At 53.0% G+C, this 17,717-nt stretch overlaps 1 long non-coding RNA gene across 2 annotated transcripts; it reads left to right on the top strand.

Moving 5' to 3' along the window:
• Positions 1-12,987: 12,987 nt before the first annotated feature.
• LOC123638212 lies at positions 12,988-17,248 on the top strand. 2 transcript variants are annotated; one of them, XR_006735236.1, is made up of 4 exons: positions 12,988-13,014; positions 13,425-13,473; positions 16,486-16,642; positions 16,734-17,248. It is a non-coding gene; the product is annotated as an uncharacterized LOC123638212 (long non-coding RNA). The 2 variants fall into 2 exon arrangements; XR_006735237.1 differs by lacking the exons at positions 12,988-13,014; positions 13,425-13,473 and adding an exon at positions 14,991-15,144.
• Positions 17,249-17,717: the final 469 nt, after the last annotated feature.

Here is a 17,717-nt window from a genome sequence, read left to right as displayed (position 1 = left end):
GATATGCTCCAACAAAACAAGGGAGTAAATCAAGAAATAGGAAGGTATGGAATCCAGGAAACAGGACATCCAGCACAGGAGAAACTGACAAGGTTACAGTAAAATAAAGATTTTATTTTAGGAGGGGAGGGGGCAGGAGGGGGCAAAGGGAAGTAGCAGAGGTCATGCTGAAGGAAAGTTCCAGCATATTAGCCAACTAACAGAGGGCTCCAGGGAAGGATCTCTAGGAAAAGGCTATGAAAAATAAAACCATAATTTCAGAATTTCAAACTATTGATCTTATATTTATAAGAACTACATTATTGGAAGAGTGTGTTAGCCAGCCAGAGGTTAAAGCCTACTACAATCCAATTCTTTAACAAATAAAACCTATTGACTTTCTTTTATGGACAAATGCATCCAAAAATTGGCTTATTGTCAGCTAGAGCTTGAGATGATCAAGGAGAGAATAAATACAGTGATACTCAGCAGGAGAGGAGAAGGCAGACCCTATAACCAAAAGTCAGCAAACTTAAAATGTGTTATTTGAAAGGGGTGATGATAATACACATTTGCAAGAGATGATAGTATCTGTCCAGTAGAATATTTAGGATCTATAAAGTGGTCACGATATTTGCCAAGGCGAGTAAAACCTTTTAGACCAATGAAGGGACCCTTGAGAGTTACAGGTCCTGACTTCATCACGTTGCTAGTTTGTTAGTTGGGATTTTCATTGCAGAATGTGTAGCCGCGAGTTCTATGTATTGTGGCAGCTGGTTCACTGCACACCTGCTCCCACCCAAAGAAAAAGATGTAGAGAATTAATGACATTTGAACCTTTGGAAAACAACATTTAAAGGTAGTTAACAGATCTGATGAAGCATGTGGAAAGAATTAAATGGTAATTCTCTACATGGCTATGTAGTCAGGAATATTTACATAGTTTAATAATGTAAATACTGTACAACTAATGATGTCATAAATATGACCTAATTATATTGAGAGGATGTACACTGTATGGGCATGGGGTAGGGGTAAGTGGTATCAAACTGCAATAAAGGGCTATTTATAAACGTGTGGACCGGGTTTAGGAAGACAAAGATGGTGCAGTAGCTGGCACCAACAGCAGCAGGAGTCACTGCCATCTCTAGGGCTGAGAGCTCAAGAGCAAGGAAGCAGTCGTCACTGGAACCTAAGAGTGTAGCTATCTGATAGCGCCACCTTCCAGAAGAGGAGCAGGGAATTATCCAGGAGAACAACCTGCCCGGCCCCCGAGCCCCCCTCCAATCCCATCTCCTGCTGATGTTGCCTGTGAACTGGACCCAACCTGCAGCCAGTGCTCAGGGATCTGCTGTGCCCACAAAGGTCATTCTCCAGGGGGAACGCTAGGGTGAGAAGAACACGTCTGGAAGGGAGAGATGGTGTCCGGCTCAAAGAGATAAAACTTCATGATCTGAAGACAGTGAGTAATGTCTAAGATTAACACATCAAAAAAGAGCACCCCTTGCCCGGTACCTTTAGCATGGAACTAGCTAACATTTGAAAGTGGGCAGCAGGAAGAATTGGGAGAAGACAGGCAAGAACACACTGTTTTTCATCAGAAGTCTTAGAACTAGTCGATTGTTAAAATATTCGTGTATATATTACTTGATTCTAAATGAAAATTAAAAAAATATTGTAAAATGTGAGGGATAAAAGGCAAATAACTAACTAACTAAATAACCCAGAGGCACGAGGGGGAAGAGAAATGTGCTGGTTTTCTCACCAAGACAGACCCCAGGGGTCTGAGTCTCACTAGCAGTGGAAACCTGGGTCTCTCACCCCCTCGCGGGCCCTGTTTTATCAGCCGGAAAACAAAAATATGCATAACAACTCCTGCTTCAGAGATCAGCATGCCGTGACAGATACGAAGCTTGACACAAAATGAGCCTTCAGTTAATGAGAAAGGGATGCAGAGATTAAAAGAGGGGAAGAGTCTGAAGGTAACTAAAAAACAATGAATCTCTACACATGATCCACTCTGTCTTCCGTACCTTCTCTTAAAACCTCAGCATCTAACAGAATCTGGCTCATAGCAGATGCTCCGGGAAAATCTGCCGGAGGAAAGAGTAGACGGGTCCCAAACAGCACTGCCAGGGCCATCTTTTCTGCCTCGCTCCTCTGTTTGACGTAGTTGGCCAAATTCAAGGGCCTTGGGATCTGCTTCTCAAGGTTTCCCTTTGAACCTACCCTTGCAGTCTGTCTCAGGCCCCTGATGGCCCCAGCCCACTGCCCTGCAGCCAGGCTGCTAAGCCATCACAGCCCTATTTTGCAAGCGGAGCCTCTCAGAGCCACGCCCCATCCCTGAAGCCTCACCCCCCCCCCCCCCCCCCCCCCCGTTACATACAAGTTCCCTCCACTCATCACTCTGGAGCCTCTTTTGTGTGATCATGAACCACGTAAAGGAGCCGGGGCTGGTTCCTGTGGGACTAGACCTTGAGCGCAGGAAGGTGTACTGCAAAGACTACTGATGCTCTGTCAGTGGCTTCAGAGCAGGAAACTGAGGCCCAGGGATGCTTTCCCAGCACTGGGATGGCACGACTGAAGAACCACAGCAGTGACACATCAAAGACGCCCCTGTGGCTCAGTCACAGAGTCGGGTCGTCCTGCCTGCTTCCCTGCTAATGCTCCAAGGACAGGTTCTGATTTCTGCCTTCATGCTGCACTCTGGCCGCGCATGCTCTCTACTGGGAGCCACGCTCTGGTTGGAGGAAACAATGCCCTTTGAAGTCATCAGATCTTCTGTGGCTGGCAGCCAAAACAATCCTAAATGGCGCAATGCATGCACCATCAACAGGGATATCAGAGTCCGTTTTGTTGCTCTCGTATTGTCTGAAAGGTGTGGATGCCTTTTTGTTCAAAACCCAACTCTAAACAGTTACGCAGGACATTCTTGCAGTGACAGCCATGATATCTGTGGGTAGAACCAAACGACTTTGATCACCCAAGAAAGCTGAGGCATCTCAGCCTGAAGACCACACATCACGATACCCCACGGGGGCAGTGCAGCTTGCCTCCCTCCCGGGCCCACGGACCTGACGCCACACGGTGAGTCCTGCAGACAGGAGTCACCTTGCTCTCACGATGCTGAAAGAGGGCTTGTAGAGAGGTTTCCTCAGCTGGCTGGAAAGAGAGGGGCACGTCCTTCTCTCTTGCTGCAATGCCAGCAATGCTGTGGGCGTGGGACCCACCAATGGGTCTTCTTGCAGAGACGCAGAAACTTTCGTTGGTGCTAACTTGGTCCTGGTTGTATAGAGAGGATATATCGTCTGGATTCCATTCTCAATAACTGTGGTGTCCACCCCTGGGCCGCGTCCTGGTACGAGTCTGGGGCCTGTTAGGAGCTGGGCCTCACATCACCGCCTGAGTCTGCACACCCATCCCCTGTTTTATTCCCCCCAATCCATGGAAATATTGTCTTCCATGAAACTTAGGAACCGGGCCTCACAGCAGGAGGTGAGCGCCAGGCGGGTGAGAGAAGCTTCATCTGCATTTACAGCCACTCAGCCGGCATACCCCATCCCCCAACCCCCTTCCCCCATCCGTGGAAATATTGTCTTCCATGAAACCGGTACCTGGTGCCAAAAAGGTTGGGAACCACTGCCAAGATATCACCAGTGGTGCCCTATGTGGCTCTAGAAGGTTTGCAGCATGGCTTTGGAATTGTTGATTTTCTTCATAATAAATGGGCACAAGAACCCCTCTGAAGTGCTTGCAGAAGAGATCATGTGAAATAAATACAGCCAACCCCCTGAGGGTAACGGAAACAAATCCTCAAACACTGGGGGGCACAAGTGTTAGCTTTGGAGCTTGTTTAAAATGTGGGTTCTGGGCCTCAGAACCAGTGCCTTAATTCAGGCCAGGATCCAAGAACCTCCTTTTGAAATAAATCTTGCATGTCACTCGACACAGGGCCATCAGACCATTTGAAAAAGAGATAGTTGCACCTCGGGCAATGATCTTAACCTCATCCCCTTTCTCCCTTCTTTGTACTGGGATTCTATCCATCACATTTTTCCTCCCAGCTCCTCCTTCCTCCCTGCCCTCCCTCGGACCCCAGTACCTCGTCTCTAAATCCCAGGCCGGAATTACTGTACTGAAATGCAGTGGTGTGACCCAGTTGTGAGAACCGTGCTAGTGTACCCCAGTGTGCACCGCCCACTCTCGCTATGACATGCACACTCTCTTCCTCAGGTGCACTCAGCGGGCATCTGCTACGCACTGCCAGGGGCTAGGAAATCCGTGGGCCCTGGCCTTTCTGATTTCTCCAGCCTCGTTCACATTTGCCAGCTCACTGGTAGCCAAGGATGCTCCGCAGGGGCATCCGGATCCCTCACCACCAACGCCCAAACTCAAGCCCCTGTGCCCGCCTTTCTCCACCCCTCTCCCTTCCCTACGCACACGCTCCCCTCTGTGATCAGCCTCCCCTGAGGTTCAGACATCTCCTCTACACCAACCGTCACTGGCACAAATCCACAAGTCACCCCCAGCTCCTCTTCCTCCTGGGTTTCCTGTTTTCTGCTTCGGACACACCTCCCTGCCCTGGATCAACGCCTCGCAGGAAACCTGGACTCTCCTCTTCTCCCCACATTTAGTCCCTTGCTGAATTTTACTCACTTCTCCGTTCCTGTTTCTCCATCTGTCCCTTTCTTTTATATCATGATCTTTGATTTTGTCTTGACTTCAGTCCTAGCCGAGGCTCTTTGGTTGCAAGAAATAACCACTCGACCTAAGGGGGTTATAAAAAGTCACAGGGGCATCTCACTGACACCAAGGTGGAAATGCGATTAGACTTGGGAAGGTGTCGGGGGTAAGGCCGAAAAGCTTCCAGCTCTTTTTTTCCCTCTAAGGCTATGTGGTTTCTTGCCTGGACTTCTTCCTGCAGATTTGCCCTGTTTCCCGGCTTTTACCTAGATAAGTCCCAAAATGATTATTTCAATCCTTTGTGACCCTTCGGTTCAAGTGCTTTCTGGTCTAGATACAGCCTCTGTCACTCGGCGTGAATTCTGGGGGGAGAGGTTTGATGGGCCACTGCTGGCCAATGGATGGGACCAGCCTTGCCAGGAGCCCAGCCTCGGTGCCAGCCCTGGATTAGTCCAGGTAGAACTGTGGGTTGAGCACAGGTCCCTGGGTGAGCTCCTTGAGCTGGAGGAGGGCCATTCCCAGATGGGCCATTTGGAGGGACCCTTATGTCCTGCTACAGTGGTTCCTGGAGCTGGATTAAAGACTAGAAGCATGGCCAGAACAGTTTTTGCTTTTCTGCTTTGAGATGAGAAAAATAACAACAAACGTGTGTGTGCGTGGGTGTGTGAGTTGGGAGGGACGCCCTGTGTTGACAGAACCTTCCGCACGTCCTTTTGGGGAAAGGCTGTCTTCCCCTAGCAGCATCCTTCCTGCTGAGGGAGGGTCACACGTCTTTTCACTTAGGAAATGGGAGTGTGACTGGGTGGTTGTTGTTGTTGTTGTTGTTGTTGTTGTTGTTGTTTATGCCCCTCATTTGGGCAAAATGAAACAGTGGGACGCCTATGTCAGTCTCTTCAAGTTTGGGGGGAAGCTTGGCTGTTCATGAAATCCAAATGTCTTAGAAACATGACGCTACATTTCAGCTAGTTCAATAGCTTCCTCACTGGTCTCCCGACCTTCAACATCTCTTTCCCAGCACTTCACTGTCAAATTAATCCCTCTAAATGTTGTTGAATAAAGCATTTCCTTGTTTGAATCTGCAAGGCCTTTGCCATGATTATGAAATGAAATAGTAGGTCCTCAAAGTCCACAAACCAGCACCAGACTACACTTCCAGCCTTCTCCCCACCTGCGCTTCTTCCCTGCCCCGCTCATCACAAACCCTCCAGGGCAGCCCCGACGCCTGTGGAGGCCGCGTGGTAAACAAGGAGTCGCAGCCCACGGCCCCCTGCACGGCCCGCTCTGGTGTGACATTAGGGATCCCGCTTAACCGCGTGACCCTCCATCCGTTTGGCCTTACACTGGGATGATGACGCCAGCTGCTCAGGGTCACTGCGAAGTACCCGAGACAGCTGTGCAAAGTCCCCGGAATGGGTTCCTCCCTTGCTTGTGTGCAACAGACACACAAAATATCTGTCCAACCGGGAACCTCATAAATACATCAAAAGGGAGAACATTAATATTCCTGTCTGCATGTCATCATAACGTACCTCTGGGGGGGATTCTGGTAAGAGAGTTCAAAGTCACTTGAGCAGCACAGCACATCGGAAGAGGTGTCCTGCTGCCCAGGTGATCACCTCAGAGGACAACGCTCGTCTGGAAACAGGAGCCCCGATGTGTGTCTTTCTCCTTTTAGAAATTTCATCCCTCCCCTTGTGGCCACACCTCTGCTGAAGCTCGGTAGACTGGCTAATGGCCGCCTAAGTGGCTCAAAATCGGGCAAAAAGATTGGGAGACACAGAAACATCTGGATGGACCATCTACCTCTGGGCTTCCTGCATCGTAAACATGAACATCCATATGAAGAATCCACTTTGTAGCGCTTGCTGCTACAAACATCCTAACCGACGCGAACACAAGAAGCAGTCACACCCAGTGCTCTTGTTACCAGAAATCCGGCCGCAGAGTGTGTTTTGGGATGTCCAGGGGGAAATATGCTTGAGGAGGTAAGAGAAAGTGCTCAGCGACCACGTGCAGAGCCCCTGCTAGGCCTCAGACACTGTTCTAAACCCTCCGCGCGCTTGGCCTCCCGCAGCCTTGACAACGTGCCCACGAGCCCAGTGTGCTTCCTGACCCTCCTGCAGGTGAGGAAACTAAGCACCGAGAAGTTGAGTAACTTACCCAAGGTCCCACAGCAAGTGGGGGGAACAGCAGGATTTGCACCCAGGCAGTTGAGTGCTGAGGCCCCTAGTAACAGAAAGTTCCCCCATATGCCATCATTTGGGGGCCAGCCTGGCCTGGAGGGGTCCACAGTCTTCACTCTTGGTCTCATTTCTAGAAGGGGAAAACAGTGAAGACTGAGCATGAAATGCAAAGGATGATCCGTTCCACGCCTCCAGCCCATGTTTTCCTCCTGGTGGTTTTACCTCTTCCTCCCAGTCCCCAGGCTGCCCCGACCCCCTTCACCTCCTCCCTGCTCACGCCCAGCCCTGCCAGCCTCCCCGTGCCCCATCTCTGCGCTCCGGGCACCCAGCCTTGCTGATTTCTCTCTCGGCACCCAGGGCAGCAGCTGTCCCTGCCACCACGGCCAAGCCCACGCTGCTCGCAGACACTCGCTTCAAGTCAGTCTTCTTTTTGGCAATGTAGTCCCCTACCAGACACCCTAGAAATGAGAAGAAAAATCAAAGTTACTGAAAATAGAAAAAACGTATTGTGTGCAAAGCCCTTTATGTCTACTCAATAAACAGCAGCTAAAATCATGGTAGCAATGCCTAGTTTTTAAAAATTCGGTTCTTTACATTTCAAGATTATGGACAATCACAATCATTGCAGTTAAGATGTGTTTACACCTCTTCTTTTATTAAAAAAACAAAATCTCTGACTCGGGGGCTGGGGGGCATGGGCAATATATATAACCTGAACTTTTGTACCCCCATAATAAGCTGAAATAAAAAAAAAATCTCACAAATAAAATCTACTGTAGTTATTCCACTCCATCCTCAGTATAGTCAAGGCAAGTGTGTGTGTCCTTTCACTACCTGACAAAATATAGGTGTCATGCCTCAGTCACAGGACTGCAATGCTTTGCTTCCATGACACTGAGCATTGACTAGGTTTCTAATGTGTGCTGAGCAATTTGCTCCACGGCAATGAAAATGGTGTGTCAAGTGGTCTCTGGAAACTGGTACAATGCTCTGTAAGGTGATGATAGATTTCCTGTGCAAAATTCCTCCCACCCTGAAAGGCCACACAACGCTTCATAACCTATTATTGCTGCTGAGTAGAGGCACAAGGAGGCGGCATGGCATTTAATGACAGCAACAGACTAGGACTTGGGGTTTCTTTCCTTCAATGGGCCTTGCAGTTGCTGCTTAGCTTTTGGGAACATCCTTCTCTCCTGTCTCTGTGGGTAAACTCCTACTTACTCATCCTGCAAAACTGAGCATAAATAATGCCTCCTTGATTCCCCAAGACACAGCGACTTTCTATTCTGCATTTATCGCTGCAGCTTGAAGCTGCCATTCATGGAGTAATCATTCATTTGCAACTTTAAAAGGAAGAGAACTCACTTTTTTCATTTCTAGAATCCTCCCCTTCTCCCCATGCTGTCCCTCAACACCCGTAACACCGCAGCTGGCAAAGGCAGACGGTGGGAGTTGGATGAACAGATAAAAACCGCGTGGATGGCAGAGTGTGTGCCACTGGTGGAGAGGGTGCCCTGGAGGACGTCGCCTTGCTCACAGACATCCTGAGCTTTGGTCTCCTCTTGGCCTCCCTCCTCCACGTCCCAGCTGTAAAGACACATGAATACGGCGTCTTAGTCCCTCTTAGTTTTCTGTCGCTTGTAACAGAATACCTGAAACTGGGTAATTTATAAGAAACAAAATTTATTTCTTACAGCCCTGGGGGCTGGGAAGTGCAAGGTTGAGAAGGTGCATCTGGTGAGGGCCTTCTTGCTGGTGGGGACTCTCTGCAGAGCCCCGAGGTGGCCCGGGGCATCTCATGGGGAGGGAGCTGAGCTGCTGGCTCAGGTCTCTCGTCCTCTTCTTATAAAGCACCAGCCCCACTCCCATGATAAGCCGTCTGTTCATTACCCCATTAATCCATTAGCCTATGAGTGGATGAATCCACTTGTGCGGGCAGAGCCCTCATGATTCAAGCATCTCTTAAAGGCCCCACCTCTCAATACTGCCACGGTGGGGATTAAGTTGCAACGTGAGTTTGGGAGGTGACAAACATTCGAACCGGAGCACATGGAAAGAGCTCATCGATGATGCACCACCCTTCCTTGAACATTCCTTCTCAGCCATGGAAGGCTTTTCGAAAACCAGCCTCTTGGCTTTTATGTGGCCAGAAAATTTTGCAAGAACCAACCGTGGTTCTAAGAAAAGATTTTGCTGAGTGAAGTGAAACTCCTCCCATCACTGCCTGTAAACCGAAGACAGCGTCCCCTGTGCAGCCTCCCGAGAGGAGCGGCAGCCTGAGGAGAAATGGGTGTGAAGAAGGCCTGGCCCAGAGCCCAGGGCTTAGATAGCAGCCAGCAGCCCTCCTGCAGCTGCTGTTCCCTCTGCCCCAAAGTCTTCCTTTGTCTCTCACAGATACCCAGCTCATGCTGAAGGGAAAACATGTGCCAAACGCCGCCTCCTCCAGGAAGGCTTCCATGGTTTCCATGGTTATTCCAGCCAGAATTAACCACACTTTCCATTGCCCTCCCTGTTATGGCCCTACTCTACCCTATAACATTGCTGTATTTGTTAGCATGTTAGGATCCCCGGTTGCACTGCAAGCCCTGGAGGTCAGTGACGGTACCCTAATCTTTTTGTTCCCTCCACCCCATCCACACACATTGTCCTTCTCCTTTCCCTTTCTGTTCCCCCATTTCTCTCTCTCTCACACACACACACACATGCTCACCGCAGTGCTGGTCCCCAGAACTTTGTGGAGAGCCTGCTGAGTAGCTCAGAGAACCTCTGCTCCGTTTCCACGAGGACGCGTGACTAAGTCCCCCCAGTGCTCACTGGGGAGAAGGGGGTTTCCAGATCTACCTGACACACAGTGCTGAGCTCAAGCCACGGCAGCCCAGACACCTCTTACAGCGCGAGAACATATTCGTCCCTTCGGAGCAACACCCGCATCTCCCAAGTCACCCTAGAAAATAAAATACTTGCATTTAAAACAATCAAATCCCCTCCACCCTGGGTACCTTGCTTTATGCCCGTACTTCCTGCTCACGATGTTTCTGAGACTCCAGGCAGCATCACGTTGACAACCAGACCTGCCATGGAGAAACGCCAGCCACCCCACCAATGTATGGGTGAGGAAACCGAGGGAAACCGAGGCCCTGGGAGACGAGGTGCTGGCCTGGGCTCTGTCAGCCAGCTGGGGGTGGGCTGTGGGCCCAGGCCCTGGCTCCAGCAAGGGGCTCCCTCTGCGATCAGGTGGGAGGTCACTGGACAGTGATTCCTGCTTGGTTTTCCATTTAAAAATCAGAATTAAAGATTTCACATTGTACGGTCCTGTCAACTCTCAAGGTCCAACCAATAGCCTGGGAAGAAGAAGTTAGAACGGGGGCAGCACCGGGTCCCCTCGCAACCCCTGGAGCTCCGTGGCCCTTGCACGTGCGGGCTGTGGGGGCTGCACCAGTGCACCGAGCTGCCGACCTGGGGCAGCGTCCCACACCTCCGGGTGGCCATGGGGAAGCAGCCCTGCCCCTGCCTCCGTCCGGCACCAGCGGTGAGAAGTTGGCCCTGACGGGGGCTCAGCGTGCGGTCGCAGTGTCGGGAGTGTGGCACACAAGACACGGGGGGGGGGGGTGCGGATGGAGGCCAAGAGCCCCAAACGCTCGACAGCAGCGTGGCCATGATACTGCCACACGAATCAGAACCACTGAGCCCCTTAAACGCAGTGAGCGGCAGGGCTAAAGAGGGTCCTACCCGGGCGTGAGCGAACAACAGCACTCGGCTTCCTGCCCTCCTCTCTGGGCCTGGAGTGACTCCTAACTCAGTTTACCCATCTGAAGACTACCTCCTGAGGCGTGTCCTCGGCCCGGCGGTGGGAGAGAGGGACAGAGTGGAGGCCAGGGGGTGGCCCAGGCAGCCAGCGGATCCTCTGTGGCCCTGCCACCTCCCTCCTTCCAGCCAGTCACCTCTCATCCCTCCCACTCCCGGCTCACCCGCTTTCTCCCGGCCCTTCTTGGGGACAGATTGACTCAGCTGAAGCCTCGTCACCCAGCTCCCACCTGACAGGCCCCTCCCGTGGCCCACCGGGTTGGGAATGACCTCGCTACTCTCTTCACCAAAGCCACTCTCGGCTCTAAGCACCTGTCTGCTGGGACCAGCCCCTACGTCTCCCAGCCCTCCAGCCACCGTGGCAGCCCCCGTGCCTGCAGGGGCAGACACTGTCACTCCGCTCGTCACGGGCCTCTTTTCCTCCCCTGATGTCATCGTTGGCACATGCATAGGTGCTGGGCTCCTGACACCTGCACCCAGCTCCGAGGGACACACCACCCTGCTGTCTGCCTGGCTCTTCGTGGTCCTCAGGGTCCCCTGCAAGCTGGGGACAGAGCGGTCAGCAATCCCCACATGCTCAAGTTGGCCTCTTCCTCCTTGGCCATGGACTTGTTCTTTGGTGGAGGAAAAAACAATTGAGGAAAATTATTCTTCAACTGGAAGTTTAGAGAAAAAAGATTTGAGAGGACGCCAAGGGGAGAGGGGAAGAGGACGGTGCGGAAACGGGGAGAATTTTAACTAAGACATCCGTTCAGAGAGGGGCAGTGCGGGGGCACCTGCTAAGAGACAGCCCTCTTGAGCCTGTGCGGTGACACCGGGACCTCAAGGGGAGCCGTGGGTGTGGTGGGCACCACCCGTCAATCACACTGCTATGGGGCTCCCTGTGGGATCGGAGGAGCCAGAAACGTGACAGTGGTGGCCGACGACTGCCCCAGACAGTGTGGGCCGGGCTACTGCGTGCTCTGACCCAGGGCTTTCATGTGCCCAGTGTGGCACGAGTGACAGAAGGGAACTGTGCACACTGCCACTGTCCCCTGAGCCCCGCAGAAGCACTGTGGTCCCGCCCTGTTGGACGAGGCTTTGTCGCAGAGCAAGCCTGGCGTCCTCACTACTGACGACAAGTAGTTGATGGAGGCTGCTGGCAAGGGCTGATCCTCCTGTGGGGGGCACAGCAGGCAGCCCCTCCTGCCAGGGACTGAGGGGGGGTGAGCGGTCGGGAGAACCCGAAGCTGAGTCAGCACAAGCCAGGTGCCTTTGCAGCATGGCTGGTGTAATCCTGACCGTGACCCAGTCAGGTCTACGTCAGTCTCACTCCACAGACACGAACACCGAGGCCCAGAGAGGCTGTCACACACCAAGGTTGCACAGCAGCTGGGGCAGGTGGGATTTGAACCCAGGACTCCCAAGGCCCTGCTCCTTGCCTTGCCCCAGCTGCCTGCTGCAGGATCAGCAGGGAGCTGCAATTCAACACCCAGAGCCCCGGCTGAGGGCGGAAAGGAGGGACGACAGCTGCTTCCCACTCCCAGGCAGGCAGGAAGGAAAACCTCGGGGGAGGGAAACCCAGCGAGGGCAGAGCCTTTCCCGGCCCCCGACACACCCCGTGAGTGCCCAGGGTTATGCGGCTGCTTCTGCGGGGAGCGAGCCTTCAAGGCCAAGGCGACAGCCAAGTGCCCTGCGGTGCTGAGACACACCTGGAGCCAGGCCCCTTCGGGGCAGAGAAGGATGCGCCGAGATGAGAAACGAGGCTGGGCTTGCGAGGAGCTGGCGGGTTTCAGTTCACACGGCCCGGGAGGCACCCGCGGGTTTCAGGGCAGGACGCCCCTAGCGGGGAGGAGCCGGTCTTCACAGTCTTGTTCGTGGCGACGTCTGTCCAGACCAAACGCTGCCTGTTAAGGGTCTGCTCCCTGCCACGACCTCGGCACCCAGGGGCGGGGCAGGGGGAGTTCGAGGGTCTTGGTTTGGCCTTAATGTCTGCGGACCAGATCCTATTTTTATCTCCCCAGAAGCTTCTGGAAACAAGAAAGGCCATTTCAGAGTGCTGGGGAGCCACAGAGGAGCCGGAGGCTGATGCCCAGAAGACGGGGTAAACCCAGACCACGGGGCCCTTGGAGGAACACATGACCGCCCACCCTGGGCCCGGGAGGGACCAGAGGCAGAAGACAGCTAAGGGGGTCTGTCTTCCTGGCCCAGCTTTAGGGCAAGTAGCAGGAGGAGGCTGGGGTGCAGGTCACAGCTGGCCTGAGGCCGGCGCAGCCCTGGTGCACGGAGCTGCCCCGCCGGCAGGAGCCACCCTCGCACTCGTCTCATCTGCTGCCCAGGGAACAGCCCGTGGTTTCCACAGAAACCAAAGGAGCCCAGTCTGCAGGTGGGGCAGTTCTCTTGTCCCTCCGCATTCACCCTCCCTCTTGCTTCCCTCCTTGCCCCTCCCTCTTCTTCCTCCACATCTCTGACTCCCCCTGGAGGATCCTCCGCCCCCCCAGTCACCTGCCCCCGCTTTCCTTCCTTCCCCCTCCCACACTCCTGCTCACGCCTACTGGAAATGGGGGCACGCATTGGGCACACTCTGCAGTGCTCACTCAGGGCTCCCAACTCTGGCTTCTGTGGCGCAAGCTGCCAGTTAGCCCCAATATCCTGTTCTGCCTTTCTGCCAATTTTTAGCTGGGCACAAGTCAACTTCAGGTGTGTGCCACCATGCCTGGCATAGTGTGCCACTTTTCAGAAGTGACCATAAATGGGAGAGATGTGCTTCAATCTTTCCACCTTCCTTGTTAGCAGGAATGCAGACGTGATGGCTGGAGCTGATGCAGCTGTTTGGGCCCATGAGGTATGCATCTGAGCTAGTTTATGTGCTGCCCAGGATTTGCTTAAGTATGTTTTCTCTGCCCAGTATCACCTAATGAACCTCTAACAGGATCATTTGCCGCCGCCACATTCTTGTAGGCCATGAAAGGGTTTCAGTTTCTTAAAAGGAGGTTCATTGAATTTCATGCCATCTTGTGGCAGAGGTTATGGTGCCATGGCATCTCACCTGCCCGGCTGGGTTGGGCCCACTGTGGCAGATGGTCCTGATTCCTCTTGTTGCTTGCAGGGACACCTAACAGCACATTGCTTCATGCCTCGCGTCACATGCCTCTCACCTCCTGCCCTGGGGCTCCCATGTTGCTGCGGACCTGCTCGCTCAGGCAGACACACTGCCCTTCCAGGCCGGGCCCGCGGGGCTGCAGACTGAGATGGGCGGGTGGAGAGCACCCCCACGCCCCGGGCTCACACCTGCTCACTGGCTGGTTGCATGTGCCGCGGTTCTCAGTGCAGGTGCTGCTGCTGCAGCTGTTTCGCGAAGTGGCTTTCCCATGTAGGACACGCCACACGGCGCCACCGGGAAGTGTGGGGGTCCAGCTTTGACCAGTGGGAGACAGACACGACCAGGCCGACAATTCTCCCTTCTTCCTGCCATGTTTCCTGCTCCAAGCCCCAGTAGGCCTTTCTGGGGACATCCCATGAGGCTAAAAATTAGCTGCATTTGTTATAAGCTGAGGCCAGCCTAACACCACACTGCTCTGTATCCCACTCCACTCTGCTCCGCCTCACCTCTCTTCTTCCCTCCCTCTTGCTTCCTGCACTCGCAGTCCCCAAGAGAGCGTCGGGGTGTCGGCTTTGGCCTCCAGCTCTGGGTTCTAGGGAACCCAGGCTCAGACAGGAACACACGGAAGGTGGCAAAGGAGCGCAGCGAATGCAGCTGAGCCTGAGACTCGTGGCGCCCCACACCTCCCCTGGACTGCCGGCCGCTTAACTGACTTTCTACCTGAGAGAGAAACAACGTCTGTCATATTTAGGCCGCAGCTATTTTGGACTTTCTCTCTCCTGCAACCTTATGTCAGTAAATGCAGCTACCTATGCAAATCCCCTCTGGGCTGGAGCTCCCTGGAGCAGTCACTAGCCCGTTATGAAAATGCTTTTCTCTCCTTTCAGCCCCATTTCACTTTCACCGCCACTGCCTTATTTTGATCCGTGCAACGTTCCCGTGGGGTGGGTCAGACAGGTGTCGTTATTGCTCTCCATTTCCAGCCCTTTCTCCCTAACTCCCTACTTGGGGGTAAGGAAACGAAATCTCTAGGAGGTTGTGCGGTGTGACTGAGGGCAAGAGCTAAGGAGAAAATCCCTGTTCTGTGGCTTCTAGTCCATTTGGACCAGGCGCACGACCGTCTCACACCACCCTTCGTACCCTCTGCCACAGTTTGGAGAGTCACCAAGTTTTCTCCCCCTGGGCACGCTGTGGGATTGTCTTTCTTGCTGCCTTGAACTAGAAGCGGCCACGGCGGACACACTGAAGTGATGTGTCTGGGCAGAAGGTCCAGAAAGCAGCAGTGACTCTCCAGGCGTCTCTTCCCTCCGTCCTGGGGACAAGCAGAGCTGGGGATGGTGCCTGCGTGGCCACCAGGCCCTAGAATGAGATCAGTGTGGACACGGGCACTGGCCCAGCCACAGGGGACGTGCGGTGAGAAAGAGAAGTAAATCTTGGGGTTTTAAGCCAGTGAGAGTGGGGGGGATGTTTGTTTACCGCAGCATAAACAGCCCCACCTGACTATTGCACACAGAAAACAGGTCCTGTTCAGAAACTGGGGCTCATTTCAATTGGTTTTTGAAGGGGAAAAATCGAAACCAGTTTTATTAAAATATCAAAGAGCTTCTCAAATTCCAACAGCCTGAGATGGTCAGGAAGGGTGTGTCCGTGTTGGCTGAAACGTCCCTGCGAGGGCTCTGAAAGCCTCCGAGCCTGAAGCCGGGGGAGGTGCTTTTGCTCAGCACCCACAGGCCTGCACCAGACGGAGCGGCTCCCAGGCTTCTGTCATCAAATGCACCTTGCCACAGCCCTAAAGGACGGTCAGATTAGACATTTTTACTAAACAAAATTGGTTGGTTTTTTTTTCAAATCTTTTTAACATGGAAGGAGTTTATAGCCTCTTACTCGGGAAGAAACAGGCGACCCAACAAGGGTAGCGTGTCCACTTGCTCTTCCTCCAACGCTAGAATGGGACCCTCCCCGCCACTTCCATCGGCTCCGGGGCCATTCTGCCTCCGGGTGCAGACAGCTGGTGAATGCTATGTTGTCGGACAAAACAGGGGAAAACAAATCATTCTTCCTCAAAACTCTGAGCCTCTCTGGAAGCAGCATAGTTTGGGGGAAAGGATGGGCCAGTCCCCTTTACAGTGACTCTGGGTGTATCTTAGGATGGCAAGAGAGAGCCTGCCTCTGTGGGAGGCAGAAGAGCCTCACGCAAACCTCCTCTCTGTGGAAACACGCCAAGACCAGGGCTGCGTTTCCAGGCCAGACGCGGGAGAATCAAACACTTCAAGGAAGACGTGCTCACTGGAAACTACAAGCTCTTTGCTTAAGCCAAGGAACGTGTGGTTCTTTCGAGCTTGTAATCTTTGTGCTCTTGGTGCTAACGTTTCCCTTTCCAGACCCCGGCGGGGGGTCTCCTTCTGCCCAGCCCCTGGGTGCGGCCTTTCCATTGTTGGGGTGCCTGCTCCCACGCACTATCTTTGCAGCCCTTCGGAGCTACCCCAAGCCCACCCACAGCCCACTTCGAGCTACTCAGCTCCCTCCTGGCCACAGAATGTTACTTTCTTTCAAGTCAGTAACAGGAGCCCTGACATTTAATAATCATGTAATTAATTGTTCCAGTGGGCTATTTCCTCATCCAGCTTCATTGTAAGATGCACAGAGCAGGAATCATGCCACATTTTCCCTGATGTTCATCCTGCCCTCACCACGAGGATTTTGCTGGGGGCACCATAGTCACTCAACAAACACTCTGTGCGCTTCATTTCACAGGAGGGCTGAACCCGGGCTGTTTTCTTTTCTTCATTTTTCGGAAAGCAACAACCAACACCACTGGACCACAAAGAGACCTACATGTCCCACCTGGCCGGGTGACTGGCTGGATTTCTCCACCATAAAGGCAGTGGCCGTTTCCCTTTGCACCTAACTGGTAAGTACCTAGTGGGGAGATGCTCCAGGACAGTTGCTAATCTCAAGACCCCAGCGCCTTTTCCCTCATGCTCAGGTTGCGTCCTCTGCAGATTCCCTTGAAGCTTTTCCGGCCCCATGTGACTTGCTGTAGCCTTTAACTAAATGCTCTTCGTTCTGCTGGAAGAATGGGAAGAGGCTGACACCCTGCCCAGGATTGACAGACACCGGGCTGCCAGTCCTGCCTTGACCTCTCTGAGCCTCAGGTCCCAGCTCCACAAAATGGGACTAAACGGGGACTGGGTCATCTCTAAGGTCCTCCCAGCTTTGTCATCGCCCAATTTAGGTTGTGACTCTGTCTAGAGGTTACTGTGTCCGTACTATCATTGTCTTTTTGGTAACAGCCCTTCACTTAATCAACGGGGCAGGTAGTTTGGGGAAAGTATCTCTCAGAGTCCGCCAGGCACAACGGGGCAGGAAGTAGGAGCTTGAGTTTTCTCTGGTGAATGGCCGTGGGACCGCTGGTCTCAGTGCTCACAAATAGGAACCTGCCCTGTCTTATTCTGTCCACTTTTGGGGAAAGGTCTTTATACTATTAGAAGTTCATGAACACATTAAAACAATCAAAATTTTCATGGCAAGAGAAGAGGTTTTCATTCAACTCCTCCCTCCCCCATCTGCTTGGTAAATTAACACACACACACACACACACACACACACACACACACCTTTAAATCAGTGAATTGTGTAGTATATAAACTATATCTCAAAAAAGCTGTTATACACACACACACACACTGACAAGAAAGCAACATGAGAGAACCCTAAATCTGCCTGTGCTGATGGCAGAGACTGGTGGAGAGACCACCCACGTGTGGTCCTAGGTGAGGTCAGGAGAGGTTTAAAGAGGTTAGACAGCAGGGAGGGCCCTGCGGGAGGTGGGCGGAGCAGGTGGGTTCAAGGACTGGAGCAGGGTCGGAGCCCAGCTGTGTGGATGCGGCTCTGTCAGTTGATCTCAGGGTCTAACCTGGCAGGTCATCGACCAGGTCATCTCTCTCAAGACTGAGGTGAGCGGAGAGTCCTGAGGAGGAGGGGAC

Source organism: Lemur catta, chromosome 5 (genome assembly GCF_020740605.2).
Source record: "Lemur catta isolate mLemCat1 chromosome 5, mLemCat1.pri, whole genome shotgun sequence".
NCBI classification, from domain to species: domain Eukaryota; kingdom Metazoa; phylum Chordata; class Mammalia; order Primates; family Lemuridae; genus Lemur; species Lemur catta.
Note: the sequence above shows the minus strand (reverse complement) of the source record. Positions and strands in the feature narration are given on the sequence as shown.